Source organism: Aquila chrysaetos, chromosome 1 (genome assembly GCF_900496995.4).
Source record: "Aquila chrysaetos chrysaetos chromosome 1, bAquChr1.4, whole genome shotgun sequence".
NCBI classification, from domain to species: domain Eukaryota; kingdom Metazoa; phylum Chordata; class Aves; order Accipitriformes; family Accipitridae; genus Aquila; species Aquila chrysaetos.
In genome coordinates this window covers 60,555,695-60,581,671 of record NC_044004.1, presented here as the reverse complement: position 1 = coordinate 60,581,671, position 25,977 = coordinate 60,555,695, and the positions used below count along the sequence as shown (strand labels likewise).

At 43.4% G+C, this 25,977-nt stretch overlaps 1 protein-coding gene across 6 annotated transcripts in view; it reads right to left on the bottom strand.

The window, feature by feature from the left end:
* The window catches only part of LOC115346209 (transmembrane protease serine 11E-like), a 51,215-nt gene extending 25,263 nt beyond the window's left edge, over window positions 1–25,952 (bottom strand). For 2 of the 6 annotated variants that reach the window (XM_041125504.1, XM_041125509.1), the window contains exons 1-2: window positions 25,049–25,951; window positions 403–533 (exon numbers count right to left, since the gene is read on the bottom strand). The gene's annotated coding sequence lies outside the window, so the exon portion shown is untranslated. Of the gene's footprint in view, window positions 1–402; window positions 534–25,048 lie in introns of all 6 variants that reach the window. The other 4 variants (XM_041125500.1, XM_041125494.1, XM_041125495.1 and 1 more) reach the window with 4 other exon arrangements.
* Between the last annotated feature and the right edge of the window lie 25 nt (window positions 25,953–25,977).

Genomic DNA, 25,977 nt, shown 5'->3' with positions numbered 1-25,977 from the left:
CAGTTGGAAGGGTCCTACAATGATCACCTAGTCCAACTGCCAAGAAACTATAGGCACCGTGTTTCTCAGCACTCAACAGCGCCTTCAGCTCAGGTTACAGAGGGAGCTTGTGCTTTGCAGCAGCATGCATTCCTGGCTGCACATCACCCTATCTCTATGGTATCTGTCTCTAAAGACACATCAGACTCCAGACAGGGGCTGTGGCACCCCAAGTAAACTGAATGGTGTTTCTCTGATCTGAGGGAGCCTAAAGGGGTGTCACAAAAGCAACAGCACCTCATGTCTTGCACATGACCGAAATTTGCCACTGTCTTTTTGGAAATTAATTTCAGACACGCACTACCATTTTCCTAGATTCCCCAAAGCTTGGCAAGTGAGGTATGGTACACAACACACACTTACCTGAAGTCAAGGCAGAAAATTACTTTTTCTGTCACATGTGGACATTGGGATGACATCAGTTCATCAGTGATCAATGAGCCAAGCATGTTCTTCATCTTTTCTCCTCCAAATGTGTCTGGTTACCAAGGCACCTGCCAAGGAAAAAAACCCCACTTTATTCATAACAATCCTAAATTAATATTAGGATAGAAAACTCCTGAGAGGATATTTGCATTTACAAAGGTTCTTTCCAGACAAATTGCTTAGCTCTTTTGTTGGGACAATAACTCCTTCTTCAAGAAAAAGTCAATACTGATCCAGTGCTGCCACCCCAAATACAGCTCTTGAGGCAGGCAGCTACCAGGCAGCCTTCCTGAATAGAAAAGCTGAAGGAAACTCAGGCTACACCTTTGTAGCCACAAGTTTAAGAGTCCAGTCCCCAGTGCAGGACACTGCAACTCTTTCACAGTTGTGATCTGCAGACACATTTGGGAAAGAAAGGAAGACTGCCTACAGGCTGTGCGAGTTGGAATGGAAAAGCCTAGAGCTGTATAATTAAAGTCACAAAAAAGTTTGCAATGCAGCTCTGCTGTTACCCATTACAGACACAAGTCCAAATTTCATAGCTTATGCTTTTCCCCATGGTTACACGTGAGTATCTTCCAATATATTAGCAATATTTTAAATAATCAGCATGAATGTATTTTAAAATAGTTCTTTCAAAGTATTCAGGAAAGCCATATTCAAACTTTTGTATGAGGAAAAAGCACACTACACACCCAACACACCTTACAACTTGGCTTGTCCCTAAGTCTGAGTGTCCTTGCCCACAAGATGCATGTGGCTCAAGTGTATCTGCCACTAGATTTCAGTCACATTCATTTGCCTGTATAAACACCAACTATTAGACCGCACAAACTGGCACACAAAGCTTATCTCGGCTCATCTCTGTACAAGTGGGTTTCCAAAGAGAAAATCTGCATATTCAAATAAACCCAAAATTTCCTAACAAAGGACTCAAACCCACAGTTCCAGACCATGATTCTTTAAGCCAGATATTTAAGAGCAGGAACCTTTTAAGGATGCAGAATTTCCTGGGGATAAACTCCAGTTAGACAGACTTCACTAAACACAAAATGACAGCCAAGAGCGCAGTGTGCCTGCAGGCTCGCACGCTGACCAGCGCCCAGGTTCCTCTGCGCGGGCTAGCGGTTAGGCCAGGGGAGCGCAATGCCTTTGCATGGCAGGTGCTGAACCATCCCGGTACAGACCTGCCCGCGCTTCTCTGAAGACCTAGCTCCAAATCCTCATCTACTAGTTAAAATAAAGCTCCTGAAAAACAAAATCAAGTCACTTTTCTGGAAGCTGTCAACATCCTTAATCAGGCCCACACAAACAATAGCTACTAAACCTTCGCTTTCCTTTCTGATTTTACTGAGGTAGTATCTTTCATTATGAAACTTCAGGAAACAAGAGAAGCTTTCAATACACAGGGACCTTCATGCACTTTTTGCTTTTTTTCTTGGTAGCGCCGCTGCAGCTGAGACTGTCACAGGGCTGTGTTTGATTACAATTGCCAGAGGATTTGCTGCCAAGTTTATTTTATTAATACTCTGTTTAATTCAAGTTAAAATATGCTTGGAACTTGAAGCCTTCAGTCCAGCTTTGGAGCCTGCTCTAACCTGACACTTGGTCGACGCAGTACGTTCAAACCGGATCATCTTGGTGATGTCAGGTCCCCCTGACCATGTGAATTCAAAGTAACAGTGAGGCACAATAACTGCAGGAACTGAAGCTGGGAGAATCTTGACACAAAGCCAGACTATTATTTTTCTCTGATGGTGTCTGAACAGAGACACCCTATGGCAGCAAGGCACGTATGTCAATTAACCCTGGTTCTGTTATTAAAGAGAAAAAAAGAATCCGCAAAGGGGTGGACATGTAGCCGACTCCCAGAGTAGGTTCACAGCTCTGTCTTAAGCACCAAAGTTTCCTACATGGTGCGCACAGAGCGCGGAGTTTCCCCACAAAAAGCTCACCATCCTATCTGATCTATAAATGCTCTGGTACATTTAGTGTCACCCAAATAATCCCAACATCCTATGACTTCAGTCTTATTCCTTGCATAAAGGATACAGTAAGAAAGCCATAAGAAAACAAAGGTAAGTGCTGTTTCAGCCTTTGGAAAGGCATTTGCTAATTACCTCCTTTTAGCACACTGCTTTGATTTGTCAGTAACAAAACACTAACAGGATTAGGTTGCTCTGCTAGAAATGTATCAGCACAAGCTATAGAATATCCAGAATTCTGTTCAGCAGCAACCAGTCTAAATAGCTTGTGTACAAGCTGGAAATTACTTAAAGCAGAGTTTACTGCACAAGCAAACTTAATTCTTCAGCTGTCCTTTTTTACTGCTGTACTACCAACTTAGTTGAACTCATGCATATTGCAAGCAGACGGGGGAGAGATCCAAAGCCAGTGGATACAGAAGTAATTTTTACGCCTGTGACCCTTCACTTTTTTTTTTTTTAATCTTGTTTTGTTTCCTGTGCCCTTAAGAGCAAACTGTATAGTTTCACCTAGGGCTCTGAGTAAAGCAGCATTTACTCAGTCTCTCACTTAGGATAATCCTAAAAAAAAAAATCCTCCTTATTAAACTACTGTGAAGTAATTTCCTGGTTGGAGCCTCCTGCTGCCTTGTCAATCTCTTCCCTAATTGAGAAACGTACATTATCCAGAACTGCCCTGACTTGCAGAATGCTGAAGAATTGTCTTAAACGCTAAGCCATTAACAAGATCTTGCCATGCTAATGTGTCATCAGAATTGCTTCAACAATCCTTGTGACTCCTCCCCATCATGTTTGCCATGACAGTTCTCGTTTTCTTTCTTAAATGATATTGAGACATATACATTCCTACGGTACCTGCTATTGCCATAGTATTTAACCTCTCCTTGGGCAGTTCTTGAAACACAGAGAAGCAAGAACAATCATTTGCTCTTGTAACGAATTGCCCATGTAGAATTTAGTGCAAAAATAGAAACTGATATGCAGGCATAGGTCTACAGCTGACTCAAATCATCGTTACTGGGTTACCCGATACTGAGCTGTGCTAATACCCACTAGCTGAAGATTTCTTCCCATTACTTTGGGGGTGGCTATTCAGGTACAGGCAATGATGCATGTGCTTGGAGACTAAGCTACAAGTCTTGTTAAAGGCAAAGTAAAAAAGGGGATGAAAGAACAGAGAGATTAAGAAAAAAATATCTCTCCTTATAATTTGTTTTTGGATTTACGTTCATGTCTAGGGGATGAAAGGTGACTCTAAAGAGTAAAGCAATTTTACGTTTCCTTTTTCTGTTTAACACAATTGTCCTACAAAGCTAGTATTAAGATGGAGGGAAATTTAATTACCTTATTCCTATTGTGAAGGAGGAAATTAACAACATGTCCATGATGGGACAAAGTATTTCCAGGTTATCATTAGTCTGTATGAAGAAAAGAGACTCAAGGAAATGGAAGTGGACGTGATCTTGAGCACAGCTCTGGTGTCTAAATCAGGAAAGGGAAGGTGGTGGTGAGGAACAGTAAGATAAGAATCAAAAATACTGCAAATTAGACCTTGGAGCATTTGCCCATGAAGGCTAAGGCTGCCATGAATGACAAGGATCTAAACTCAGCTAAAAGGGGGGGGGGGGGGGGGGGGGGGGGGGGAAATTGTGTCATTCTCATGCCCATTTTTAGCCTCCAGAAAGGAGTCAGGAAAATTTGAGGCTACAGCAACAGATAAAGGAGTATCAATGTTTGAACTGCTGGACAGCAAAAAGGCACAGCTCTTCAGTACTAGCCCAGTAGACCCTGCAGTCTCACGCATCCAGAAATCTTCCTGCCACACTGAGGGGCATGTCACAGTCGCACTACAGAGATACTAGACTGGGGGAATACAGAGCAAGGACACCATGCAAGTAGCTACCAGCATGTGAGGGACACCACCCATGACCTGTTGCGTTTCATTGCTCTCATCCATGCTGTGCAGAGCTGCACTACACCATCACCAGTAAGAACACAGTGTTGCCCCTGGCTGCACCCAACTGCTTGCGCCTCCCAGCTCCAGTAGTACTCCGAGAGGGCTTATTCCTGCAGACCGATCCAAATTTCATCCTGCACCCGAAGTGCCTCAGCAGCAAAGACTAGCAGCAAGCACAGATGACTTCTCTAGTAAACCTGGAGCTTCATCCCCTACAGGAAACAGAGCAAGGTACAGACCATGCTTAGGGTACCCTGTAACACTCAATACTATGGACAGATAGTGCACACTGTGGCAGGAGACAATCTTTCTATAACCAGCAACCTTCCACTGCAAACATTGAGAGTCAGTGCTTCAAGATTTTTACTAGCTGGAACACAGCATTTTAAAGATTTCTTTCTTTCTTTCAAAAATAAGAGGCCCGCCCCCAGCCCATACCAGTACTTTCACATATTTACACTAAAACAGAAGGACACATACATATGGAATGCTTAGCTATAAAAGGGCTGCAATAACAATACGGCAACGTCTTTATGCCGAGCATACGGGCGATCTCCCTGCAGACAGGCAGGGTTCTCGGGATGTTCCACCCTTCCGCTTGCTGAGACTGGGTGGGCCAGACCCTGGTCTGGGTTGCTAAAAAAAAAAGAGAAGTCTGGTGCAGGGAGCCAGTCTTACAAAGCATTTGGGTGGGGAGATGGAATCAAACAGTGCTGGTGACAGCTGAGTTTCTCAGGCTGTCTGCATACTACAAACAGTCTGGGTACCTCCCTTACTTGTGGAGAGGTGAGGCGCTCAGACTTAAGTGGAAGGAGCCTCCGTCTCTCCCAAATCGTCTCTGCTATGCACAGACACTGCCAGGCAGCATGCGCTCAGGGAGCCAGGCCAGCACACAGCAAGTGCAAGGGGAGAAGTTTTGGCAGGGATAAGCCAGCTCCTGTGTTGCACCTGCGCAGGGACAAGTCAGCAAGATCATTTCTGAGACCATCTAGGTAAGGTTGGAGACCGTGGTGAAATAGTACTCTGACATTTGCAAGGGACGCAGGGACAACAGCTCTGAGCCAAACGGGCACAAGTCACGCCTCGCTCCTCTGCTCCATGCTGACAGGGGAGCAGAGCTGGACTGAGTGGATAGCCGAGGGCCTGCTGTCGGGCCTGTTGCTGCTGCAGCCATTAACCCCTGTCCTCCACTGACAGTGGGCAAAGACGGTACGCACAGCGTGAGAGACGCTGAACCCACCCTCCCTTCTGGAGGCACAGCCTTCAGTCATCCGCTGGTAAGCTAGCATCCTAAAGATCTTAAAGGGGTGATACACCTAACCGTATGGCCTCATCAAAATAGTTGCTACAAGTAAGGCCAGAGGAGAAAAAAAAGTCAGCTCTGAAAGCTGTTATAGACTAAAGTGAGAGTACACCAAGACTGAAGCGGGTCCTCGGTATTTGGAAACAAATCAGGATTTAATTCAGAAGTAAATCAAGTAACAAATACAATAGCATGCAATAGGGTGAGGCGCAGCACAAGATCAAATGCTTGTAGACGAAACAACTCTTAAATTCTGAAAGATCACCCACTGAAAAAGGAGAAATATTTGACCATGCCGTATGCAATCCAGAAATGGCTTGGAGTCAAAATTGTGATTCATGCATAAAAAAGGAAAATACAAATCTAGTCAGTATTGCAGATGAGTTACTCTGAGACAGAAGTAGTATGCCGTGCACAGCAACACAGACTCCCTCTGGAGCATCACATGCAATTCTACTGCCACAGATGAACTACACCTAGCGCAGACAACGAAGAGGGTTGTCAAGAGAATGAAAGCAATGGAAAGCTATTCTTACAAGAGGAGGGTAAAAACTAGACAAGACAAAGCTCAAAGTCTATTTTAGAAGGACACGCAGGACAAGAGCTAGACAATCAAAATCTGCTTAGGCTGTTATTCCAGTATTAGACTTAGCTGGAATTAGAAACAGCTGCTGTGCTGTAAACACCAAGCAACCTGGTGGAAGAGCAGCCACTAACTACATGGCAAGCCATGCATTTTTCCTGGAAACAGCCATATTTTGACATTGCACCTGACGCAATCGTTTTGTTTAAGACACTTAAGCACTCTTTTGCATGGCATTGCTCACATTCTGAAACACAAACGTCTTCAGTGGCAGGGGGAACACACTCCTTGGCTGGTTTCAGGGGATTAGAGGGAGAAGAGTATCTTACTGGTCCTCCTGGATGGTAGCTCATCCTTAAGTAGTCAGCTCCCTCTTGGCTAGTCCTTTTTTCCCCAAACTCTCTGGACTTGAGTGGAGGGAGCAGAGGAAGCAGAGGAAAAGAACTACATTTGGAAGGGAATAGAAATAGATACATGATGTTTAAATAAAACTGACTGCATGGTTTCTAATTATGTAAACTATCTTTCAGCACACAGCTGATAGCTTGAAGCCACAGGGCAGGAAGAAATCACTCCATATAAACCTGTCTCAGCTCATCCAGCAGTTTTCATTGCTGAGCCACAGACAGAAGTGCTCTGAGCTTTGCCAGACTAACTACAGTGCTTTTCAGGAGAGGAAAACATGCACAAAGGGTGACTTTTCACTGTTCATCTGTAGGGTGCCTCTCCCAAAGGCTGGCTTCCCTGTAGGACAGCACAAAGAAGAAGAATTTTGCTGCAAGGTGAGCTCAGGCCATCACATGGCCTCAGTCAGCTGATCAACAGGAATATCTGTGAAGCCCACTCTCAAAAGCTTTTACACACCGAGTTAAGAGTCTCAAGGTGAATATAAAGGATTTGTCAGGGTCAGTGCATAATATTCATTAAAAACTGGTCTTGCACCTGTTGTAGAAGAAATGCTTTGTAAGAACAAGTGTTGCAAGACACATGTTCTAGCCAAGAGCATTCATGGCTTTATGACTTAGTTGCTGATATAAACAGGAAATCTCTTTCCCTCCACGCTGAATGATGCTTAGTAAAGATAGCCAATATTTATGCAGATGCCCTCTGTGCTTGATCCAAAGCTCGTCTAACACAGGTGTTAGCACTAGCAGAATGCAAAAGTCTAGAAGTTTGCATGATTGTTAATGCCAGAAGTCAGTAAGACTCACTCAAACTGACATAGCCCATAAAACAAACACTTTGCAATGATGGTGACTCTACAAGGGTTTGGCAGTTCACTTTGCACGGACTAGTGCTCATCCATTGTAAACAGTGTTTTAGCTCAAATACTCAACAACTTCCCCAGGCCAAACCCTTGGGAAGTGCTTGACAACCCTAAATCTTATGCTGGAGACGAGGAACATGTGTTCAAGATGTTCAGCCATACATGACATTCCTACAGGAGTCAGCAAGACACGGGTTTTAGAGAAAGAAAAGTCTTCAGCTAAAAGTCATCAATAAAAAAATTACAACTTTTCAAAGATATCTTAACTCAAATTGCCTCTGCCACGAGCAAGACCAGAATGAGTGCTAATCCATTTGCAAACTGAAATTTCCACCATCTCTGGCCACAGAGGGAGGGAGAAACTCTCTTACTATTAGTCATACTTCAAACATTGACACACTCATGGTAAAACTACTAGTAGTTGATGTTCACAAGTATCAACTCCCCCCCGCTGCCCCCTTAGCCTAGCAGTCAGGTGCTTCTGGACTGGCTCTTCTGCCTCTTTCTTCCAGGCAAAAGAGCCAAAAGCAGGCAGCTCTATGCCTGTGCTGACATCTGTATCATGCACAGACTCCAACTGCTGCTCAGGAAGGGTGAGATTCTGCCCAAGTCCTACGTGCCAGACCCAAGTGGACATCTCAGATACCCCAAGGTGTCTCAGATAGTGTTAGAAGCCCATATGATGACAACTGAATCAAACTCAAGGGGACGCTGCTCTTTGCAGTGTGGGGACAGAGATCTCCGTTACACTGGCGGTGTAATGCACTTCAAGTATTCTCCCTCAAAGTTCAGCACTGCTGGAGGAAAATTAATTCCCAGATATGATCAGGTAGGAAAGTCCTGTTTATACCTTAAATAATCCAGGATCCTTACATTGAGAGCAATCTGTGGGGGACACTGCTAAAGTCATTCAGGCTTGAATTTGGACCAAGACCAAAAGCTTTCACCTGGTAGGCTTTTAAGTACACATTTCTATTTCTCTACACAAACAGCTCCAAGGATTTTTGAAAGAAACACCTAGGTCTATGGCTAGCACCTTTCAGAGTCCTATGTTTGAACACACAAGCTTGCCTTTCAAAGCCACCCATCTTTAACCCTGTAAGTTGGCAGTTAGGATCGCAAGGGACAAGTGTTGTGAGGTGGTCCTGTAAGGAGGTGAGGCTAAGGACAGATGACTGCTAACAGTGAAGTCACCACACGTTAGCTAGCTACTAATTATCTGCTAAACTGTATTAACTAGTCAACCACCAATTGCAGGGTAACCTGAACTGACTTCCAGCTGATTTATAACAAATTAACCTAATATAATCTTGCTTTGTGCTGTGATGGGATAGAAGCAAGCATGCAGTCAACATGACTCAGCTGAGCTGTACCGTGTTGAACAAAAGCAATCCAAAGGTCACCCCTTTTCCGGCATCCCAAGGATCCTTCCTGTAACACTGGGGTGCGGCACCTTCACAGCATTACCAGTAATTCACTATTAACCCCCTCCCCTATCCTGAAGGAAAATACATCAAAAAAATTAGAAGATGACCTAACAAACCTGTTAACCATTAATCTTTTCCCTCCCTTCTCCCCTCCATGTCCTGTACCTTTGTGGTCATCCTCACAAATAGCCCCAGGACTAGTTTACTTAAATTGTACATAACCTCTCCTAATTAATGTTGGAAAGAGGTGGAGCTGCTGTTGTAACAGCAAGAGGCAGTCTGTCACTAGCCACAAGATTTAAGATAAAAACCTAACAGGCAGAATTCTCCCACACACTCTAGCAAGGCCTGACAAAAATCTAAATAAATCAGTTTGAGGAAATGTAAGCTCATATTACTCTACTCCAAGTGTAATGTTTGCCAATAATATGGAAAAATTAATTGTGTGAGGAGTGAAGACTCATTTATATCATTTAAGCTACTAGGTCTTCATTAGACATTCCTAACCGTTAAGTAAAGCAGCCTGCTTTGTTCTAACCATAACCCATGACTGGAATAGCATACGTTACACTGTTTTATATTCCAGATAAAGGTCTCCACCTTTCTGTCTTGAAGACCAGTCTTCCTTGACCTTGCCCCTACCTTCACTTCTGGTGAAAACTACACTTCTTTCCTTTGTAGATTGCAGGTTTTAAAATGACAGATTGATTACCAGCTACATTCAGTCGCACTTCCATGATGGAGAGGACCAACTGCTACTGCCTGAACATACGTCTAAGACAGTGGTCAAGAAAAAGCCCGCTGAAAATTAAATGGAAGATCAAAATACACTTTGGTTGAAAGGCGCTTCACTAGGACCTAGATTCTGACTGCCTAAAACTTTTGTCAACTTCTATATGGAAAGGAAAACCAGTTTGCTGCTTGCAATGGCATGTTACTACGGCATGATATGTATTATATCTATACATGTTTAATAACAAAGGGTATTTTATTTCTTTTCAGTCCTTCATTCTCTGTCAAGAAAGCCAGGCCAAACAATGCAAATCGTCATGAACAAGAAGCCACTTGGCTCCAGCTGGGAAAACACCAGGGCTTACTGTTGCTAGAGCATATAACCCCAACACCTGAACTGGTCTCTGACTGGAAGTGGCTTTGACTGCCAGTCTCTTCCTGGGACCCCCTGTGTACTGGTATTGAACACTTGGAACAGGGAGATGATCTGCCTGGAGTTTACAGATTTACACTGCGGATAGCGAGGCAATTTATATTCAGCTATTACATCCTATCAATAAACTAAGGTTTTTAAAGCTGTTATTTCCCCTCTCATTTGCATGCTCTACTTCCTGGGATAAATCTACTTAGTGCTCCACTGCTGAGCTCCAGTATCGCTGTCCACAATACCCACAATTTAACAGGGACAGTTTCAACTCTGAGCCCCTTCTTGTGACAGCTTACAAACATTACCCAGGTCTGTCACTGCTGAGCATGTGACAGTTACTTCCCAGCTCTGCAGGAGGGAAGAAAGGACAGGGAAACCCAGCGAGAGCAAGCGCAATAGCTTCATCCCCTTCTTTACCCAGTAGTCCTGCTTCCACCACATGCACGTTTAATGACCTACCTCTCCCCAATGCACAAAAGAAACCAGAAATGGTGAGGCCTAGCATGGGAACGCAAGCCAAGCTTGGCTTATTCTTTATGGCTTCCACCTGTGCTTACCTATGCTCAGCCACTTCAGCTGGGTATTTAAACCCTGAACCCACACAATAGCTCTGCAAAGGATTAAGAAAGGCCACATTTGCTATTGACACAGCTCACGCTTACTGTTGCCCAGACTCAGTTACAGTAGGAAGAACTGTTCTTCCTCATTGGTCTGAGCATCTTATGCATAAGGTAGAGATGCTTTCACATGAGCAAAAACCGCCAGGTTAGACATATTGTCAGTCTCATCTGCACCTAAATTAATATATTAACTTTTTCCTTCCCAACACAGTAGACATAAGGCAGTTTCCTTGCTCAAATTCTCTAGTGCCACACCAGCCACGCTCTTCCTGTTTCCTCCAAGAGTCACCCCTGCCTCTTGCACATGGGCTACCTCCAGTCATTCCTTCCACACCCTTATGAAGCAACCAAGGCTGTCCATGGCCATCTTTTGCAGTAGTTTTCCACAGCAAGGATGCTGCAAAACTGGCTGAAAGGCTAAATCAACCTTTGATTCTCTCTGACAAGGGAGGAAACAGGAAACAACAAAAAGACAGTGCTGGAGGCAAACCCCTCCAACCCCTGTGAAGACTTTTCCAGACATGAGACAGTGACTGTACGGACAGAGCCTTTACCTGTGTGCATACAGAACTTTCTCTAGGTAGCTGCTGGTACCTAAACCAAACCAGCTTAAAACACACCACAGTGGCTCAACCCAAACAAGAAGAGAAGCAGGTATGTAGCACCATTGCAGGTTAACTGCTCAATTTATTCCCTCAGCCTCTTAGGCAGCTCTGGCAGCCTCTGCTGAGCTTAGCTGGTCAGACATCTTCCCAAATGCAGTTTAAGCAATTTAACGCTACCTGCAGAAGGTCTGCCATGCATCCGGTCCTGTAAGTGACAGCAGCGTAGGCATGTTGGACCTATTCTTATTCTCTCCCATCAGGTCTTGACAACTAAATGGGTTAAACATTTGTAAGAAATATGAAGGTTGTTTAAGGTCACCATGCTGGAAGCCTGGACCAAGTTTATTCTCTTGTGACAAAAAAGACTTTAGAAACAAGGGAAGAAAGAGACAACACAGAGCAGAGGAAGAAAGTCTATTAAGAAGATGCCCTTCAAGAAGCTGGAGGTATGTCCAAATGCAGATGACAAAAATAACAAACTCTAGTTCATAAAATGCCAACACAACATAACAAAGGCTCAGGTAAAGATTCAAAGAACAGTGTGATCAAGACATAATCTGACTAATAAATCCTCTTCCAGCACATCAGAGCGGGAAGTCCATAGGATCAACAGACTATCAGACTATTAAAGGAGTATTGATGCATTCAAAACAAAAAGTTAAGGAAGTTCTTCACGCCAGCCTGGGGAAGTTCATACTCTGGAGCCTCTCTTTAGAAATAGATTATCTCTTATGTTCTCCCCAAAGTAAGTGTCAGCAGAACAGAATTTGATTTTATTCATTCTTCCATTACCACTTGCTAAGGTCAGGTAATATTCACCCAAACATTCAAAGAGAAGTCCTTCAAAGGGGAGCAGGAGGAAGAGGAGAACAGAAGCTTTCCCTCCTGAAGACTGAGACTTGTGAGGGCACCTAGGAGGGAGAGTTACTATATTAAAACTTGAGCTGGTTCTCAAGATGCTACTACCATGCACATAAGGTGGCTGGCAAATCAGAGACCATCAGCACATGGCAATAAGCACAAGAGCAGAAGTGGGACAGGCATCAAAATTTCTGTCAGGTTCTTAGCTAAACCTCAAGAGGGAGTGGGTTGAAAAACCAGAGGCCTGAAAACCTCAGCAGTCCACTTAGCAAGGTGGCAAGCAACCAAACATGCCTCCAAAACAGCAGGCAACCATGCAGTGTGATGGTTTTAATCAGTCTATATTTTCTGATATCTCCACCGACATTGCTAGGCACTTGTAGTCAGAACAAGCCTCACCCTTTCTCAAGAAAAAAAGGAAGTACCTCCTCTCAGATTCTACTCTGAGATAGCATGACACACAGGCAGAGATATCACACTGGAGAGGAGTTGGGGGAAATCCACGCTAACTCTACTAGGCCAGAAACTGCACTGATCTAAACAAGGCTGTCCAGCACCTGGCCCTTCCCCAGACCATTGAAGAGGCTGCTTCAACCTGTGCAGCCACAGACTTGCCTTGTCCAGGATAGGGCTGGGATTCCCACCTGGATGTCAGAGTCTCAGAACAAGGTCAGCATGGAAACACTGTCAACTACGTACGCAGCCTAACAATCTCATTCCTAGCATCATTCAGAATAGCTAGCAGTGACTGAAGGATTATTACTATCATTCTCATTTTTAACTCTCATGCCCCAAAATGAACAGAGGCAATATGAATTCTCACTGTAACACTAGCTGTGTGGAAAAGGGGAAAACAGCTTGCCTGCTCTTTTACATCCTTTAATCTTTCTACAGAGTGATTACAGAGCTGCAGTGTGACAGAATCACTCTCTCTGGCTTTAAGTGGGTGAACTGTTTAGACCGACTTTACCTCAAACATATTACTGGTATTAAGAGCAGACATGGAAATAAATCACATCCAAAACTGGAAAACAAGCAACTGAATATAGGCGTTTACGACATGACATCATGGAGTGCCTTTATCTAAACCACTAAACACTCAGCTTTGTCTCCACATACTAGCGAGAGACAAGACTTAACCATCTACAGACCAGGTTTAAGTTCCAGCACTTGGAAAATTATCAGTGTATGCAAATGCAAATGCTATAGCCATTTAGTGAAATTAAAATTAATGAGTTTACAGTGGATTTTTACACATTATACAATTACTACCTTGCTGCAGGATACAAATGTGACAAACAGCCTTGTAATATTTATGAAAAATATAAAGCAGTTGACTATCCAGCTTTAAATAACAGGCCAGTTCTGGGCTGACATCACTCTTACTTGTAACTGGAGGGAATTTGTCTCCCGCTGTGGGAACGCTGCAGAAGTCCTCACTTAGCATGTTGCAAAGCAATCAGCAAATGGGTCACAGAAACAAGGATCTCCCAAGGACATAATCTCCTGCACAACTGGCATTGGCCTCTAAGAGACAAACTACCATATTAGTTAAACGTGGATCACTGTAAGGTACAACTGTTCTGGTCTACCCAACTTGCACTTAGATGACTCCATTACAAAGCTGTAGAGGAAAAGAGAAAGAACAAGCATATCCTTACAGTATCTCCCACGGCATTACTGCCGAAATGACCCGATCATCTGACTATATTCACTTCTAGTATTTCCATTTTTCTTTTGAACTACAAGTGAAGTAGCAAATCTGGGTTTGGATCTTTACCAGACTGGTATCGTACCCATGCTATTTGGTATGGGAAGAAAAAATACCCCAGCCTGGTTTCTTACGGGAAAAAGTCTTCCTCTATCATACTTCCTCTGTACTTACCCTCAATAGTTTGATGCCACCCCATGTTAATGAAAGGGAGATGATATTTACACTCCTACTGAGAGAAAGGCTGGAGTTTGAACTCAGGTCTTCTAGACACCAGGGAACACTCATGAGCAAGGTGATCAGTGACACAGCCAACATCACTGACCAAAAGGCAGTCGGATAAAGATCCGTATAAACCTAACTTCTTCACTCTCACTGCACACAGCTGGCGTTTTGACAAGGCAGTAAAAATGCTGACCTTGGCTCTGTGAGCAGTGCTAGCCATCTGGACAGACAGACAGCAGGAGCTAGGACAGGCGTAGAGGTATTGCCTACCAGCTAAAGCCTCTGATCCAAAAATTAAGTCTGTTAATCCACTTATAGTGCCTAGCTTCTATTTCGGAAGAAAGCAAGCCCAGCTCTCCCGTACAATAGCAGAAGGGAAAGTCATCACAATGCACCATTCCTTGCCAGCAGGTTCTCAAGAAGCCAGCGCCTATGCACCCCCGGCAAGCTGGGGCTGCCAAGCAGCCTGCCTGCACGCTGTCTGCTGCCATCCGTAACAGGTCTCACCTGGTGAGGCGGCCTCCCTAGCTGCATCTGTCTAGACATCTCTTGAGTAGCAAGCTCTGCAGAAATTTAAGAGACTTTTCAACTCAAAAAGACAAGTTTTACTAGAACCTAAATTAACTTTTTAAGCAGGAACAGCGAAGTGCCTATGCAAAACACAACAGAAACAAAACAGATTTATGGACAGGTCTCTCCTAAGAGACTTCTCCCCATTTGCAATTTTGATTCTGGTCACTCTAGTGGGTTTCTGGATTGCACCAAATCCTGTACAAACCCTCCCCCAAGGAAGTTGCTCTTTCTGTCACAAGAGGTCTGGCCACCTGCTTTCCAACTCTATAGCATCTCCCCATCAGTGGCAGGTTCCCAGGGCCCTGGCATCCCTTTTGCCACTTATCAATCAAGCAGAGATATTGTCCTAAGCATTAGGCTTCATGACCTTGTACTGTTCCCCCCTTTCCTTTGGGAAAACCAAACTTCGCGTTGTCTGGGTTGCCTTGATACTGCCCATATTTGTGTACACAATCTAACTCCATCCATTTAAGAGTTTTTAATTCACTGCCCAAATTAAACTACCTGGATGTGACATGATCCGCTTGGTAACACAGGAACTGAAACCAGTACCTCTCACAATCAATCCCATAAGCACTGTAAGAAGCACTGAGCCACAAAATAAGGCCACATGCTCTCCCACAGAAAAAGGGCAGCTGAGAACCAAGCGGTCCCCCAAAACTAAGCATGTTTATTCCAAGGAGGGACAGCTGTCATCCAGCCTTCCAAGATGAGGCGACAACATTGATCAGGAACCAAGTCTGAAGGTTCCTGGCTTCCTCAGTGGCACAGCTTCCTTGTCAGACTTGAGATTAGGAGATAGTTACTTAAATTGAGCAAAATATCCTGCAGCCACGTCTCAAAATGATAGGCATTACAAGCAGAGTAAGTGGAATTGATTAAGTTGAAGTGAGTAGCTCAGATACTGAATTTTTTTAAATGCTTTTGCCCTATAGAACAGCTTGAAAAAATACAATTCAGTTTAAGTTTGGTTTAATTTTAAGGAAAAATATAGAAGCCTTAAAATTGAAGTGATCTAGCATTGTCAGAATGACCTTGAGCAAAAAAACCCCAAACTTTTTTTGTTCCCAAAGCAAAGTTATTTTTGCTGTTCTTTGGATTGTCAAATTTTTATCTAATATATCCACATTTGAAGCAACTATAATACCCAAGGAAGCCATAATTAAGATAATTAACCTATCATATAAACTTAATTAATATTTCTACTTCAATACTGAGGAAGCACTGACATGTTGTCACATGATACAAATTTAAAGAGAACTTCAAAAGTAGCAGTTAGTAGGCTATAAAATAAAATAGGAGGCAATTAAAACAGTTTAACTCATTGCAGAGACTACTGTCACAGAACAGCATACTTGGTCTGGTTGGGATGGAGTTAGTTTTCTTCACAGCAGCCCATATGGTGTTGTGTTTTGGATTTGTGATCAGTGTTGATAACATACCAATATTTTAGCTATTGCTGAACAGTGCTTGCACAGCAACAAGACCTTCTCTGTTTCTCACTCTACTGTTCCTCTCCCTGCCAGCAAGTAGGCTAAAGATTGGGAGGGGTCACAGACCCAAATTGATCAACGGGATATTCCACACCACATAACATCACACTTGGCAAAAAACTGGGGGGTAATATTTCCCAAAGTAGTCACTGCTCAGAGAATGGCTGGGTATCCCACTGCTTGTGGAAGGTGGTGAGTTATTGCCTTTGCATCACTTGTTGTTCTCCCCCCCACACCCCATCCTTCATTTAAATGGTCTTGATCTTGACCCATGCGTTTTTCTTGCTCTGGCTCTTCTGATTCTCTCCCTCATCCTGCTGGGTGGGCCTGAGCCATCAGCTGGTGGGTGATTAGTTGCTGCCCAGGGTCAGCTCCCCTCAGTCACACAAGACAGAGTTGCCCCTGACAAACCAAGGAACTGGGAGTCATGCAGGTCAGATTACAGAAAGTTTAGGATGACTTAGGGCACCAGAAAGAAAAACTACAGGTGACTTGAAAATTTATTGTAATAGCTAGGGATTTCAAGAGCAGAGAACAAAAAGAGCATGTAGTTTTTCCATTACATCAGAAGCCAGCTAACTGAATGGTTTCTAAACTACCAGGACAAGGATAAAGCAGATAAAGTCAGTGCAGCAACAATACATATTTCTGCATCTGCTTTCACTTTAGGAGGTGTGGAACAGAAGAACCTCAGGCTTGTATTAACTGTTTTCAGGAAAATGCAAGGTACTTCTGGAAAAAAAAAAAAAAAAAAAAAAAGAGCAAAGACTCAAAGTACCAAACCCCACAAATATGCTCATTTGGGTCCCAAAGTCCATGCCTGAGGAGTCCAAGACCTGCAAAACTGTCCTAAAAATTAAACATTAAATCCTACATCAGAAACAAGCAGAGAAGTGGAGCTTGTGACCCAACAGTGCTGACAAACTCAAAAAACCCCTGCAGATTAAATTAGACCTATGTACTATGACTCATCTGAATAATCGCCCAGCAAGCTGTGCCTGAAAAAAACATCTCAGCATGCAAGAATTTCTACACCTGGGTCAGAGAAGGTGAGCTGTACTTAGTTGCCTTGCTTTGCAGCAGAACTTGTCGGTGCCTTGCAGAGAAAGTCAGGTGGCAGAGGAAGAGCAGAAAGGATACAGAACAAATGACAGTTCACAGTACAGCTACAATGAGCTGCAAAAGCAGATTAGTCCCACAACCAATGGATAAAGAACCAAGGTTGAGAAGAAAATGATAAGCAATATTTCATATGCATCAACACAGAGCTGTATGAAGAAGTTTGATGAGTAGATGCTCCCAAAGAATATCTGAGAGGCCAAGTCAAATTCTTAAGCTTTTCTGGAGTGAACCATCATTGCCTGCATTTCAAATCTCCTTCGTTCCATTTCATTACCTGCTCCCACAATAACTCTTCTCTGGGACAAACCCTGTGAAGGCACAGGAGTTGCCTAAGACCCCTCCTGCTACCTCTGACACATGTGCTGTCTCCCTGAAAAATCACTGCTTTTCAGCAAGGCTTATCAAGTCCCATGGGAAGCCTGGCCACACAACTGGCACCATGGTTTCCAGCAGCAGGACTCAGTCATTAAGAGTTAGCTCACATACGTTATCCAGCCAAAGCACTGTACCAAAAACACACACCATACAAGGAGAAGGGGTCATCCACCTCGTATTCTGGTTTACAATGGTTTGGGTTTTTTTTTGGTGGGGGACGTGGGGGAGGCATATGCACAATTGGGGAAAACTTAAAGGCTCCAAATGTGCAGAAGCCCTTCAGGACATAATTTAAAATGTTATTAGTTTGAATCATTCTAGAGGGACATATGTACAGGCTGAGAAGTGCCATCTCAGATAAGACACATTTCTTGAATCCAATTCACGGACAGTTTCCTGAGAAGGATGAACAATTTCTTTGAGCTTCAACTTTTTCAGTGCTATACTGAAACCTACTATATGAGATCAAGGCTTCAAACACACACAGTCCTGTCAATACTGATTCTGATTACTGATTCAGAGGCTAATGTTTTCCTTCCACCATTCCACCTCTTCCCACTTGTCTACTGTAGACAAGATACTTCCTGGTAATTTAGTTTCATTCCTTTAACATTTATGGTGCGGCAAAGCACTAAAGTATGAATCCTACTTCTAAAACTCAAAGGCAATAGAATACCCACCCTTATGGTTTCTGAGCACTTAATAATTGTCCAACCTGTTCTTCCAAGCTTCAGTTACAGATATTCTAAAACTTCTGTAAATAAACAATCAGGAACACTTAAACTGTAGTTGATCATGCCTGTGCTAGAGGAGGAATCAGACGACCTACCAGTATCCTTTCAGCCCCAGCTTCTATTATAGCTCTACTGTTCATCTATGAAATCTCATAGTTTTGCTATCTGACTCATGATTCTAAGTATCCAATGAGGGCAACACATTTGATAAACAAGCAAATTCACACAGAAAAAAACCAAAACAAACTTAAAATAATTGAAACAGGACAAAGAATGAGCCAGTTTAAACTCCAATCCTACGAAGCACAAGTATTCCAGCGGCCCTAGAAACAGAAGAGCATTGTGGTTTAAAAATAGGGTGTGATACCAGATAACAGCAGTGATTCACCTGGAAGACAAGGAGAGTACAAAAGCACGAGACAAGCCAAGACCTGCACTGTAATGACAACACACAGAGTCACAGCCTTAACAGCTCCTTTGGTGCTGGAATGAGAGGTTAAGAACAGGGCAACCTGACTTTCATGAGAACAAATCATAGGAAAAACTATATCCATCACAGAAACAAAAGCCACCACAAACACAAATGGCTACTACCAGCTAATCTACTGATAGTGATGCACGCTGCAGCCATCCGCAATCAAATACAGTAAGCCACTTTTAAAATCAGCACAGCCTTTGTAATTTGAACCAAGACATTTATTCACAACCAAGAGTCTGACCATAAAGACTACAGATGCACAGAGGGAACAATATTGGGAGCAAAGGAATTTCCTGTCACAGTAGAACATGCCTATATGTCTCAACTTGACCATTATCCACATGCTTATATGTGCAGAATGAGACAGTAACTCCTTATGCAATTGCTAATGTCTATTTGCATACTGCCCCTTTTTTATGAACAACGTAACATGTGGTCCCATTCTGCTGGGTTCATGTTTTTGGGGTCAAGAGATGGATACATTCATAACCTCTACCCAAAACCCACAGGCATGCATGCTAAACAAACATTTCTACAATTATGAGGTGGATTGAATTTTTTCTTAGCTGCTTCCTGCCCTTCAGTTCCCCTCAGATATTGCTTCTAATAGTCTAAACCTCTGAGAAGCTGCTACTTTGAACCTGTTTTCTTAAAGACAGACCATTAACACAGGCAGTGTCTGCCAACAAACTCAACAGGCTCTGAAATTTTAAGAACTTGAAGGGGGGGCGGAGGGGGAGTAGGGTAGGCTACTGCCCCTGCTGAGAGAAAGACATTTATGCTCACACCTTGTTAGACACCAGAAACTCTGCTAAAGGCAGATGGGTAACTGGGTTTTGCTTTGGTTAGGCTTTCCAAAGAACTACTTATTAACAGAAAACCCCCTGCAAACTCACCAAACACAAGCTTCCTTCTTTCTCTAAAGATGGCTTCCCAGCAACACTATCCCAATGATTATATTCAGTCTTTAATCAACCCTGAACAGCTCTCTGCAGCCAGAAACTAAGCAGGAGATGTTCAGAACTGTCATGCTGAAGGCCTCGCTGTACTTGGCTCCAACAGCAAGAGCTGGAAAAGGTGACCTTTACGGTCTGGTACCTAAGCAGCACGTGGTGCTGCCTCTCTTGCAATTCCTGTTTGAGTCTCTACTATCAGAAAGGAAAACCCTCCATATTTCTTCCTCAGACAGGACAGAATGGAGGAAAAATACACTGGCATGAGACAGGGAAACCTGACGTGTTCTCGCCATTATGTTATTGGAAGCTATCTGTCCATCATGCACAGCTTTAAACTATGCTGCTGCCAATGGGTGTGAATACTTACCGTGTGCAGAGCACTAGACGCTATTTTTGTGACCAGAAAAATTCCTTGGTTCACATCACGGTGCAATTCATCTATTTCAGGATAAGTTAAGGTAGGGCTATCGAGCTAATGATAGGGTCTATCATAGTACCATGTAGACACCTAGTCTTGTCAAGCCTGTTCTTTAAACCCCTGCCTAATTGGGCTAGACAGTTTGTACCACACAGTAATTGTTCATACACTTCCAGTGAGATGACAACTAAGAAGAGAGCTGTACTTTTCAGCAACTATAAATCACAGCAGATAGAGGGGAGTGAGTAGAGAATACCAAATACATTCCTCACCCCTCCAGTGCAGCATTGCATGTAAGCTGAGCTCCTAGTATAGGCCTCATGGGCAATAAAGAGCTAACTGTAACACGATTCAGCAAGGAGCATAAGGCCATGCTCAACTTCAAGTATCTGGTTAGGACCTCGTGGCTTCCATAAGGCTCAGGCAGGAGCTCTCATAGTTCTGCAAATGCCCGGGTGAACTCAGGCCAAGCAAATGCAAATGTCAAAAACAGATCTGAGAAATACATCTCAGGGATGACCTTAACTGCAACCTTGCACCTTCTCTTGTTTACCAGGAAAACAGATACAGCACAAGGAGCAAAAATTTACCACTTAAAATATCACCCAGAACAAATCCTGCCATCTCCAGACAAGGTCTAGCTAGGCCAAGCAGCGCTTTCATGCCGGTGATCTAGAGCGGACCCTGTATTTCCTCGCCTCTAGCCATAACCACTGCAGACCACTTTCCTGGAGCAAAGAAAATAAAATAGTTCACGTTGGCCTGGGATCAAAACACGCATCAAACGCAAGATGCTTCCACCTGCTGACTCAGTCGGGGACTGACCTAGAAAACCCACAAAGCTGTACCGAGTTGCAGCTGGAGTGCTTCTAAACACTACTCACTGCTACCAAAAGGGGTCAGTCGCCTTCCCCGTGTTCATCCTGCCTCTTGAAAAGCCTTTTCAACTCACGTTCTGCAAAGTTATCCAGGAAAGAAAAACGAAACTGTTTTCTTTCAGATTAGCAATTTAAATCAGGTCAGTGATGACCATGAGAACTGGGGGCAGCACAACTGACAGCAAGGGACAGGACAGACAGAAGAGAGGGTCACCACATCCTGCAGCAGCAATACCCTGACTGCCTCAGCTGTATCATCTAACCCTACCTTAGGGGATTTGAAAAGGCAAGTAATGGAAAAACGGTCTCTGTAAAGTGGAAGTGCTCAAACAAGGGAAAATTGCAGCAATGATTGTGAAATGCAGATTCTTCAGGTCTCTCCGCAAAACCAGAATCAATGGGACCATGCAGCAAACTCAGCTTTGTCCTAACTCGCTTGTCACTGAAGTGACTATTCAGCTCTCCAGGGTCAGTCTGCCTCACAACAAGCACTTCCAAAAGCATTTCTCAGGTTTTATTTATTTATTCAGAAAAACCTCACCCTCCTTGAAACCCAGTGCAAACAAATAGATACCACCCTTAATGCTATCAGCATGAGAATCACATTACCTAAGGGGAGAAGGGGGAGGAAGAAGCCTGAGGGAAAGAAAACAGGCAGCGAACACAAACAGGAACAACGATGGGAAAATGCAGCCAAACCCGTATCTTCTGGGAGACAGTGGAAAAACTTGTTGGCTTCCAAGAACTGAAGTTTCCCCCCTTTTTTTTCTCCCTCCTCCATCTTATTAACTTACTAATTAAAAATATATTTTTGAGTAATACCTATAGGGAGTTTCCTGTTTACACAGCAGTAACTCCGTGAGCCAATAAACTCAGCAGCCTGAAGTACCTGGCCTTGACACACACTCAGTCCAGAATACAGTAATTACCTTGTAAACAGGAAGCACGCTAGGCACAGGAACAAAAGGCACGCAGAAGTTATACTTCTGCACTAGCACCTCCTGCAGCTTACTTAAAGGGCAAATCAGAAAGTAAATCAAATACAAATAACACTTGATGGCTATCTACACCAACAAGTGTTCGCCAGCACTCTCTGTAGCTTTCTTCAAAAATCACAATTATTTTTTTAAACTGTAAACATCTTCCATGGGCTGACGTAGCCAAAATACTTTCAGGCATCACAGGGTAGCTTTAGAAAGTTTAGAAAGGCTTTTAGGCATAAGCAGATTACAGCAAGATAGAGGAAATCTTTGTTATAACTTACACCTTACTGTTGCAGGATTGTAAGCAGGTGACAAGGGTTATTGTGCATACATTCTGAAAGGTATTAGACTTTATGGGAATCACGCACATGGTAACACCAGCCAAATATATGGGTGTATCAGTAGCGACTTGCATACCAGGATGCAGCTACATGAAAGGCTCCCTGCTGACTTGCATCATGAAAGCCCGCCTTTTGAGAAGACCAGGAGCAGTAACTAGTCTTATCCTCTGTCCTGGTTTCAGCTGGGACAGAGTTAATTTTCTTCCTGTAGCTGGTATAGTGCTATGTTTTGGGTTCAGTATGAGAAGAATGTTGATAACACACAGATGTTTTCAGTTGTTGCCAAGTAATGTTTAGACTAAGTCAAGGATTCTTCAGGTTCTCATGCCCAGCCAGCAAAAAGGCTGGAGGGGCACAAGGAGTTGGGAGGGGACACGGCCAGGACAGCTGACCCAAACTGGTCATCGGGGTATTCCATAACATGTGATGTCATGCCCAGTATATAAACTGGGGAGAGTTGGCCTGGGGGGGGAATCACTGCTCAGGAACTAACTGGGCATCAGTCAGCAAGTGGTGAGCAATTGCATTGTGTATCACTTGTTTTGTATATTCCAATCCTTTTATTGTTACTGTCATTTTAGTATTGTTATTATTGTCATTATTATTTTCTTCCTTTCCCTTCTATTAAACTGTTCTTATCTCAACCCATGAGTTTTCCTTTTTTTTTTTTTTTCCCCAATTCTCTCCCCCATTCCACTGGATGGCAGGGGGGGAGTGAGCGAGAGGCTGCATGGTGCTTAGTTACCGGCTGGGGTTAAACCACAACATCCTCAGACGTGGAAAACAAATTCTGAATCAGTGGATTTTGTATTTTAATGTAACTTAGATAAGCTAACTTATTTTACAAAAGCGAGATCCCCACCTCATCTTGGTTCTCCACAGTTCCAAGTTATACAGGCTGCAACAGGCCTACAAAGAAATAATTTTCAGAAGTATACCTCTTGAGCAGTCCGTAACTATCCCCACTCAGTCTCTTGATAGACAGCAGAAGGCCTGGACATAAATGCAGGGCCAAATCTTGTCTCTAACGCAAGATACAATTATTGTCAGTCACCCTAGTCACTCCCCAACAGTGGCCCATCTCTAATATGCAGTCTTCAGAGAATGCCTATCAGCAGTCACTTGCACAAAACCCATGGACAAATGGACTAACACCAAGATGTTATAAAGACCATTTTAAAGGGAGAACTTTCAAGCAGCTGTTGTAACCTGGTTCTGAAAGGCATTCTGGAGACACCAAGGGAATTCTTCAACATTCCTTTTAAAACAGGTTTGGGCAAAGCAATTATGTGTCTCTTAAAATAAATCTATCAAATCTCTGCCACAGCAAGAACTAAAAGGAAATCACTACAAAGGTTAGCACCTTTTCCCCCTCCCCTCCTTTCCATTGGGATTTGCTATATTGTAATCTATGTGGGAAGCTACAGCTACCAGCTGCTTTGCTGCACTAAGGAGTCTCTCTCACCCTGTAATTCTTGAACAAGAGACCATCAGTAACAGAAGAATAGTTGAGGTTGGAAGGGACCTCTGGAGATGGTTTAGTCTATCTAGACCCACTACACCCTTAAGAACAGCATCAGCAGCTATCCTCACTTGCAGACTTCCCCCCCCCTCAAAAAACCCCAACTATACTAGAGCAAAGGTGCTAGACTCACGCTACCATTTTGTGCCACATGAAAAGCATGAAACCCACCAAAAAGACCACACTTGGCTTTAAAGCACAGCCTTCTCCAAAGCTGTCTTGGTGCACCTGCCGATTCAAAGAGAAGTACAGAAACCAACATAAACTGCAGCTCCGTTTAAGTGCCCTTCCATTTAACTCATGTTAATGACACCATCTAGTGGATTACACGCAGATAGACAATTTTTTTTTTTTATCAGTAACAAAACACCCAGTAAAGTAACACCACAGGGTAATTTCTAGTAAAATTAGAGAATGCAGGCATTGCTTATAACCAACGCATGCTAAATAAACTTCTTCTGTGCATGCCTGTTGCTGAAAGGTCACTCCACAAACAGCTTACCCAATTGATGTGACAGGAATGCAAGACACAAGAATTGCTTCAGTCTTTGACTACAGAATCAAGAGGTTAAATGCCAGTAAAACTACTAGTGTCAAGTCCTGCATATTTAACAAAATAAAACTCCAGAGAATGGATAAAGACTCATAGGATGAGCAAATGTTGAATCAGTTGTAGCATTACAGCAATAATAACCTTCAATCAGATCAAGGAGCCAATACAAAGTTGAAGAACAGGTATCTTTATTTCTTTCTATAAGCTTCACAATCACCTTGTCATTTTCACCTCTTCACATAATTCCAACTTCTACCATCTCTCTGCAGAAATATTTCAGTTCTTCAGGGGATGCTTTTATCTCTTTTCAGGCTTTGCTTTCACAGTTTTGAAGCAAGATGCACAATACCAACCTGAGTTACAAAGTGCCTTTTGCAGTCCAGCCTTCATCACTGGAAAAGTGCTTCCTCAAGCTAACCAGCAACTACTGTGCTGACCAGACATTTTTACTAACCTGCCCACTCTGTGAGCGCAGGCACGCACACTGAATATCATGAGTGAAGCATCCTGGTACCGCATTGTTCTGGAGGGAGGAATTCGAGGCATTGAGTTGACTGGCTGCACCCATCAGGCTACTCTAGCCATTATCTGCAGCCTTAAAACAAAAATCATCATTTAGTCTACAGCATTAATCACCTTGCTACATATCTACACCTGTTAAAAAGAAAAAAAAAAAAAGGCAGGTAGAGCTTTTATAACAGTAGCATGCCAGCTAACAGTATTTAAAATACCACAGTGGACAAAACAAGCTCTTAACTTGATAATTGCAAGTTACACACAGCCCTAATAAACTACTGAAGGCCACTCAAGTGGCCAGGCCTCTTCACAAGCTGCCTGAAAGGGTAACTATGATGAGGTGATTAAGTCTTCATCTAGGTTATGGTAGGAAAGCAGCACGCCCTAATCCCAAATTTCTTTAAATATAATTTGGATCGGTAAAGCACACTTGTTTCATATTTGAACAGATACATTACAAAACGAGCTGAACATCACCAGGAAGAAGAAAAAAAAACCAAAACCATTTTGCTTGAGAAAAAAACCAAAAACAAAACAGCCAAAGGAAACCTGGGGAACAGCAATACCTAACACTGGCGAAGGCCATGGTTACTTTACCCCACTCAAGACCCAAGGCAAAGCTCCAACACCTCACAGAGCTGTCACAACAGTGCAGGAACACCGAGAGATGCGGCCTTCCCCTCAGCTTCCCTCGCTTTGAGAGGGCAGAAACCTCCTTCCTTCCCTGCAGCTCTCAGGGCCGCGGTCTAAAACGAGCCCGCCACGCAGTAACACCGGACACCAACCACCTACACCGCCAACAGACAAAAATGGAGGCCGAGGCCTCCACCGCCGCCTCCTCCTCCTCAGCGCCCGCCAGCGCAGGGA